The sequence below is a fragment of the Erythrolamprus reginae genome, chromosome 1 (assembly GCF_031021105.1).
Source record: "Erythrolamprus reginae isolate rEryReg1 chromosome 1, rEryReg1.hap1, whole genome shotgun sequence".
Lineage (NCBI taxonomy): Eukaryota > Metazoa > Chordata > Lepidosauria > Squamata > Dipsadidae > Erythrolamprus > Erythrolamprus reginae.
Window position 1 is genome coordinate 308,828,895 of NC_091950.1, and position 7,739 is coordinate 308,836,633.

Here is a 7,739-nt window from a genome sequence, read left to right on the forward strand (position 1 = left end):
TCCAGGATGGGGTGTGTGGGCGGGTGCAGCTGGCAGTGGCCAGCTACATCAGCCACCTCTCCAAGCTGCTCGGCCAGGAGACATGCTCACCACACCACCTGCTCGAGCTGCCCTGCCCCAGGAAATGCCCCGGAAGTGCCCTAGCCATGGCCCATGGCACCTGCAGTAGCTATCCCTCTCTGGACCTCAGCCATGCTTTCCTGCAGCCCTCCTACTGCCTGCACAGGAACCTAAAGGGGGCACACGCACACATACCCCCTCCCCCTGACCTTTCCAGTAGGGCAGCAAATGACTGCCCTTTACTGGTCCTGACTATACACTAAGGTGCCTGGAATGTTGTCACCTTCCATCAAAGTGGTACCTCCTGTGCATTTAATAAATTGACAGACTTTATTTATTTATTTGTTTGTTTGTTTAATTTATATGCCGCCCAGCTCCCAAAGGACTGTACTAAAATTCTGTTTTTGCTTTATCATCGTGGGGCACTGAGAGTAGATTAATGAGGGGGGGGGAAATGAATTTCAATAACTGTAGAGTCAGGCTGCGGCATAATAAAATTGATAGCAGTGAATGAGGTCTGAATACTTTCTGAATACACTGCTAGGTCAGCAGTATCTGGGGCAAGTAAGGAGCTCACCCTGTCATATACAGCGCTCGGCTCTCAAAACCGGGCTGTCAGCTTTCCACAAGCATCTTTAACCTGTGAGCCATCCCACCCCTAAGCAACCTCTACCAGTACCTTACCCATTAATCATTGTCATGTGGTTAAAAGTCATTGTGTTGTGAACCTCTGAGATTGCCTGAAATGTTATGATGTATGTAAACCCAGCAATTTCTCAGTCAATGTGGGCGGTTCAACTTTGTCCTTTTTAAAAACTTCAGTTTGAACTTTGCCTCAGAATGTCCTTGAAGGTTGGAATGTTCTGAAACCACTTTGTCTTTGTTATGATGTCCCAGTTTTGATGTCAACATTTGTGCATTGATTCTTATGCATAACATTTTCCTTCTGTAGAATCCAAGGGGGAGTTGCTGGAAGACAATGGCATCAATAGCAGGTTCCTACTGGTACGCTTGACACCACATCTCTGTTGTGCATGCACATCCAAGTGCGATTTTGCTTCTGCGCATGTGCAGGAAGCGAAATCTTGTGAGGGGACACACATGAGTGAGAGACGTTGGTGATTTTCTTGCTTCTGTGCATGCACGGAAGCAAAAAATGGCAAAATCTCATGCACATGTACATCTCCACAAAATCTCATGCACACGCACATCTTGGGCGTCCTCCTCGATCCACAGCTCACATTAGAGAAACATCTTTCAGCTGTGGCGAGGGGGGCGTTTGCCCAGGTTCGCCTGGTGCACCAGTTGCGGCTCTATCTGGACCGGGACTCACTGCTCACAGTCACTCATGCCCTCATCACCTCGAGGCTCGACTACTGTAATGCTCTCTACATGGGGCTACCTTTGAAAAGTGTTCGGAAACTTCAGATCGTGCAGAATGCAGCTGCGAGAGCAATCATGGGCTTCCCAAGATATGCCAATGTTACACCAACACTCCGCAGTCTGCATTGGTTGCCGATCAATTTCTGGTCACAATTCAAAGTGTTGGTTATGACCTATAAAGCCCTTCATGGCATCAGACCAGAATATCTCTGGGACCGCCTTCTGCCGCACGAATCCCAGCGACCGGTTAGGTCCCACAGAGTTGGCCTTCTCCGGGTCCCGTCAACTAAGCAATGTCGTTTGGTGGGGCCCAGGAAAAGAGCCTCCTCTGTGGTGGCCTGGACCCTCTGGAACCAGCTCCCCCCAGATATCAGAGTTGCCCCCACCCTCCTTACCTTTCGCAAGCTCCTTAAAACCCACCTCTGTCGTCAGGCATGGGGGAATTGAAATTTCACTTCCCCCTAGGCTTATAGAATTTATACATGGTATGATTGTATGTATGAGTGGTTCTTTAAATTGGGGTTTTTTAGATTATTTTTAATATTAGATTTGTTTTCATTGTCTTTTCATTGTTGTTAGCCGCCCCGAGTCTTCGGAGAGGGGCGGCATACAAAGAAAGAAAAGAAAGAAAGAAAGAAAGAAAGAAAGAAAGAAAGAAAGAAGCAAGCAAGCAAGCAAGCAAACAAACAAACAAACAAACAAACAAATCCCCTCGCAAGAATCTCACTCGAACGCATGCCGAAGACATGGAGCTGTGTGCACAGCACACCAGTAGCAGCAGGAGCGGCAATGCATGCCTGGATGGCATGTGTCACACTGGGGGGAAAAGTTATGATGATGCATTGGCGTGGGATGAAGGAGTAGTTCTCAACTTACAACAGTTCATTTAGTGACTGTTTGAAGTTACATCGGCAGTAGAAAAAGTGGCATGTCATTTTTCACACATGACCATTGCAGCATCCCCGTGGTCATATGATTTACATTGGGATGCTTGACAACTGGTTCAAATTTATGATGGTTGTGTCCCATGGTGGTCATGTGATCCCTTTTGCAATCTTCTGACAGGCCAAGTCAATGGGGGAGCTATATTCACTTAACAACCATGTTCTTAAGAACCAACTTTCTCACTTAGCTACATAAACTTTGGGGTCAATTGTGGTTGTAAGCTGAGGACCACCTCTAGACAACCAGATTTATTGCAGAATCTGTCAACGTTTGCATCCTTGTCCTGTTGTTGCCATTTGTGAGACTCTGCTTCAGATTGAGTTGTTGTCTAGATGCAAGGAACAGTCTACCACTCAGTGCCTAAGAAAATGCACTGTCATCCAGTGTTAGCTACAACTAATTAATGTTATGTCTAAGTGATTAGACAAACAGTGTTGCTCTGTTCTTCTCTTTCAGGCTGTCTTTTAATAGGTCCTCCCTGTGACTTGATCTGTCTCTGTTGATTTGTCTACGAGATGGGTAGTTTAGTCTCCTGCATGCATTAATTCCATTAGTTGAGCGTCTCTGTAAAGTAAATCAAAACACTTGAAGAATGAAAATTTCCTTGTTCAATTCTGTAAGGCAGCCCTTTCTAACCTAACGCTTTCCAGGTGAATTATCCATGCTGGGCGGAGAATTTTGAGAATTGTACTCCAACCAATTTTGAAAGTTGATGTTCCCTATCTTCAGGCTTTGCATTCCACCCATGGGCGTCTGCCACCATGAAACTGAAAAAATTGGTACAACATGATGGACTTTCAATGTTTTGCTCTATAATTTGCCTTTAGGTCATTCAGTAAACCATATAGCAGGGGTATAGAGCTCAAGGGTGCTTACATCTAGCTTGTGAGGCCACCCTAGAAGTAGCAAAGGACCACCTCACAGTGCCTCTGCCAGAGAAGACAGAGCTTGGGGCCCTGCATGGCCACTCTGAGCTACAATTTTGGCTGCAACAGCCTCCTGAGCTTCATTCTCACTGGCAGAGCACTTGGGCTACTACAGGAGCCCCCAACACAAGTGATGTTGAGCTGGCCACACCCACCCAGGCCACGCCTACCCATGCTTGAGGCCAAACGCAACCCTGATGAAATTGAGTTTGACACCCCTGCCATATTGTATTGTCAACAATGATGACAAATAGGTAAGGAAGTGTCTATTAAGTAATCAGGTATTAATTATGTCAGGAAAAGTTGGGCAGGAAATTTAAAAAGAGAGTGATCCCTTTATTTTCTGCTTTCTGACCATTTGTATTATTGGACTTTCCTTCTTTTCTTGTTTTTGGTGCCTAGTTGATTGGACCCATTAAAGAGAGTTTTGGAAACTAAACTAAAACTAAACTAAACTAAAACCTGCCCTCCTTTGCCATACACTCCCCCCCTTTTGCAGAGAAATCTGCAAAATCAAGGGGGGGGGGATCTGCTGCAAGAAAGATAGAAGCCACAATCTCAGTATTCGGAAAGCTTTGGAATCCCAGTCAGGCTCCACAAATAATAGCAAGGGAATAAAAATGCTTCGGGATTGTACAGATGGAGATTGGCGTGACCAAATGCTTTCCTGGACAGCATCACTCTCACTGGGATATTGAGAAGCAGCATTGCAGTTAGGTTGCACAAGTCTAAACTGCATTGCTTCAAAGAGCAAATGGTGCAGATGAGCAGATTTTCCCCAAGTGGGGGGAAAGAATAATTACAAATAATAAAAAAAAAGCATATGACAAGAAAGGAATCACGTCAGTATAATTTCTTTACATCCGTCACTCTCCTGAAAGAGAAAAGATCATTTTAAAATACAGATGTCCCTATCTTCATTGGCTGGTTAAAGAAAACAAAACTGAAAAGCAGTTTTTAACAATATGATTTGCCATTTGTTTATTTGTTTGTTTAATTTAGGCACACCTTGACTCCAAAGGGACTCTGAGCAGCTCACATTATTACCAGGCACTATAAAATGAACTGCCTACAAGAAAAAGATTGGTAAACTGGTCTATATATAAAAGAAATGCTAAATAAGATACACCTTTTTACCTCCCACCACCACCAAAGAGGAGGAAAACGTAGGTGAATTTTAACCGAATGTAGCCCCACCCAGCCACTCCTACCCTTTGGCCTCTGCCTCCTAGCAATTTATGTCCTTGCAGCAAACAGAACAAAGCAAATTGATTATCAATTAAGCAAAGCAATTGATTATCAGCTTCCCGACCTTGAGCTTATTAAGTCTGCAGGCAGGCCAGGTGCTAAAACTCAAAGTGAAACTAAAGCTGCAAGGAGGCAAATTGCTGGGAAGTAGAAGCAGAATTTATTTTCTTGTGCTGATCAAACTGCTGAAACTGGATGCAAGGAGGAAAGCCCTACATTGGATCAGACCAGGTTACCTTGGCACCGCCTTCTGTCGCATGAATCCCAGCGACTGGTTAGGTCCCACAGAGTCAGCCTTCTCCAGGTCCTGCCAACTAGACAATGTCGTTTGGCGAGACCTAGGGGAAGAGCCTTCTCTGTGGGGGCCCCGGCCCTCTGAAATCAGCTCCCCCAGAGATTCACACTGCCCCCACCCTCCTCGCCTTCTGTAAAAGTTTAAAGACCTATTTGTGCCACCAGGCTTGGGGCCATTAGACCCTAGTCCCCTGGCCGACGAGTGTAGTATGTCTTGCTGTGTGAATGGTAATGAATGATTTTAAATCTTATTAGAGTTTTTTTAAAATTTTAATTATATTAATTGAATTTTTAGATATGTATATTGTATATTGTTTTGATATTGTGAGCCGCCCCAAGTCCTCGGAGAGGGGCGGCATACAAATCCAATAAATAAATAAGTCAATAACTATAAATGTCTGTATAATGTTCAAATTATTAGACTTATTTTTAAAGACTAGTTTATTATTGTTTTAGACAGCTTAACAAAATGAAGAAGCTTTTTAAAAAGTAAGCTTGATTTGAAGAGGCCCAGTGCTTTTGTATCTTCTTTTAAATAGTATGGAATAATGTATACTTCTAGAAAGCCACATCAATTTTAACAGCATCTGTACAAGTATAGTCTGAAATATAACAGTGTCCTGTTTTCGTATTAAGATAAGGCAGATGAATTAAACCCTGACTTAATCACGTTTGGAGTAGAACTATTTAAAGAATTGGAAGGAGTTAGTGTGACTACATTTAAGAAACTTTCTGGCATTAATATACTGCCATAATGTACATTTCTCCAATTCTTTGCTATTTCTATGGGTCAGACAGACATGTACAGATACACAGCGAACAGTGTAAATCATCTGTACTTTTTCCTGTTACTGGGAGGCAAAATAATAATAATAATAATAATAATAATAATAATAATAATAATAATAAGTCATAGGCGGCAGAGTACTTTTGCAAGTGAAGCAGACAGTGGAAGAAGAGAAGCATGCATTAGCTGACTGTGAAGGAGAGCAAAGGGTCAGCATTGATGGAGGTCAATAAGAGGAAGCTTCTCAAGGTGAAGCAAACTAAGGACCAGTACAGAAAAAACTGTAACTCAATGTCGTGTGGACAGTTGGCAGAACAAAGCATTGCATGGCCAGTTTTTGGAGAAGATTGAAGGCAAAGTGGATAAAGAAAAGACCTGGTCATGGCTTACAAGTGGAACACTCAAAAGGAGACAGAAGGACTAATACTGGTGGCACAAGAACAAGTCTTCGGAGAGGGGCGGCATACAAATCCAATAAATAAAATAAATAAATGAAAAAATAAGCCCTTAGAACAAGTGCTGTCAAAGCCAGAATTGAAAAATCAACAGACGATCCAAAGTGCAGACTCTGTAAAGAAACAGATGAAACAATCGATCACATACTCAGCTGCTGCAAAAAGATCGCACAGACTGACTATCATGTCTATGCTTGTAAGCATAGACATGATGCTGTGGTACAGATGATCCACTGGAACTTGTGCCGGAACTACCATTTACCAGTGGCAAAGAACTGGTGGGATCATAAGCCCGAAAAAGTGGTCAAAAATGAGCAAGCAAAATTACTGTGGGACTTCCAACTTCAGACTGACTGAATTCTGAAGTATAACACACCAGACATCCTGATTGTGGAGAAAAAGAAAGTATGGATCATCGACATCATCGAGTTTGCGGAGAGGGGCGGCATATAAATCCAATAAATCTAATCTAATCTAATCCCAGGGGACAGCAGAATTGAGGAGAAGCAGCTAGAGAAATTAGTGAAATACGAAGATCTAAAAATCGAGCTGCAACAGCTCTGGCATAAGCCAGTGAAAGTGGTCCCAGTGGTACTTGGCACACTGGGCGCAGTGCCAAAGGATCTCAGCGGACATTTGAAAACCATCGGAATTGACAAAATCTCCATCTGTCAATTGCAAAAGGCCACTTTACTGGGATCGGCAAACATAATTCGCTGCTACATCACGCAGTCGTAGGTGCTTGGAAAGCGCCCGACTGGTGATGAAATACGAAATCCAGCATAGTGATCTCGTTTGCTGTGTTGTATTGACATAATAATAATAATAATAATAATAATAATAATAATAATAATAATAATAGTAATAGTAGTAATAGTAATAATAGTAACAACAACAACAATGAGGCAGAGGCAGAATTTTTCCCCTTTGCTTTCCTCCCCCAAAACTAAGGGGTGTATTATACTCTGATGCGTTTTATACTCTGAAAAATATAGTATACATCCAGGATAGATGAAGAACCAGGTTTTAAGAAATCTTGAAATGGCATCAGAGTTTATCTTAAGAAAATTACTAAAGTTATGGAAAAGTCATATCCAAAAAAATACCTGTGTAAGATACATAACAGTTTTAGCCCATTATAGCAAAAATAACATTGAAAACTAAGCATCTTAATCTAATCAGCCATTCCAACAAGAAGTGACTATATAAATAACCTGTAGTAAAACACAATCTCATTTGTGTGCTAGATAGAGAAAACCTCAAAGAGAATGAATGCGAGAAAGTGGTTCCAATCATTCATGCTTCTACAATTTCTCAGCCGGAAAGAGATATAGATTAACTAAGCAGTTTACATGGAGAAGATGATGGATTATCTGATTTCAATTTTATTCACAATTTCAATAAATTATTGAATCGTGGGCTCTTTTACTGAGCTGTTATAAAAGCCGGAAGACTGAAATCTTCCTAGGTATTCTGCCTCAAACAGCAGTGAAAGGAGAAACAATAAAGTTGCCATAAATTTTTAATTTCTTTAAGATCTCATAATGGATAAAATACAGTAGTGAAAGAATGCCAGGAAAAGAAGCTATGAATCAGAATTCATCAATTGCTTACTGGAGATATCTCAACAAGGATTATTAT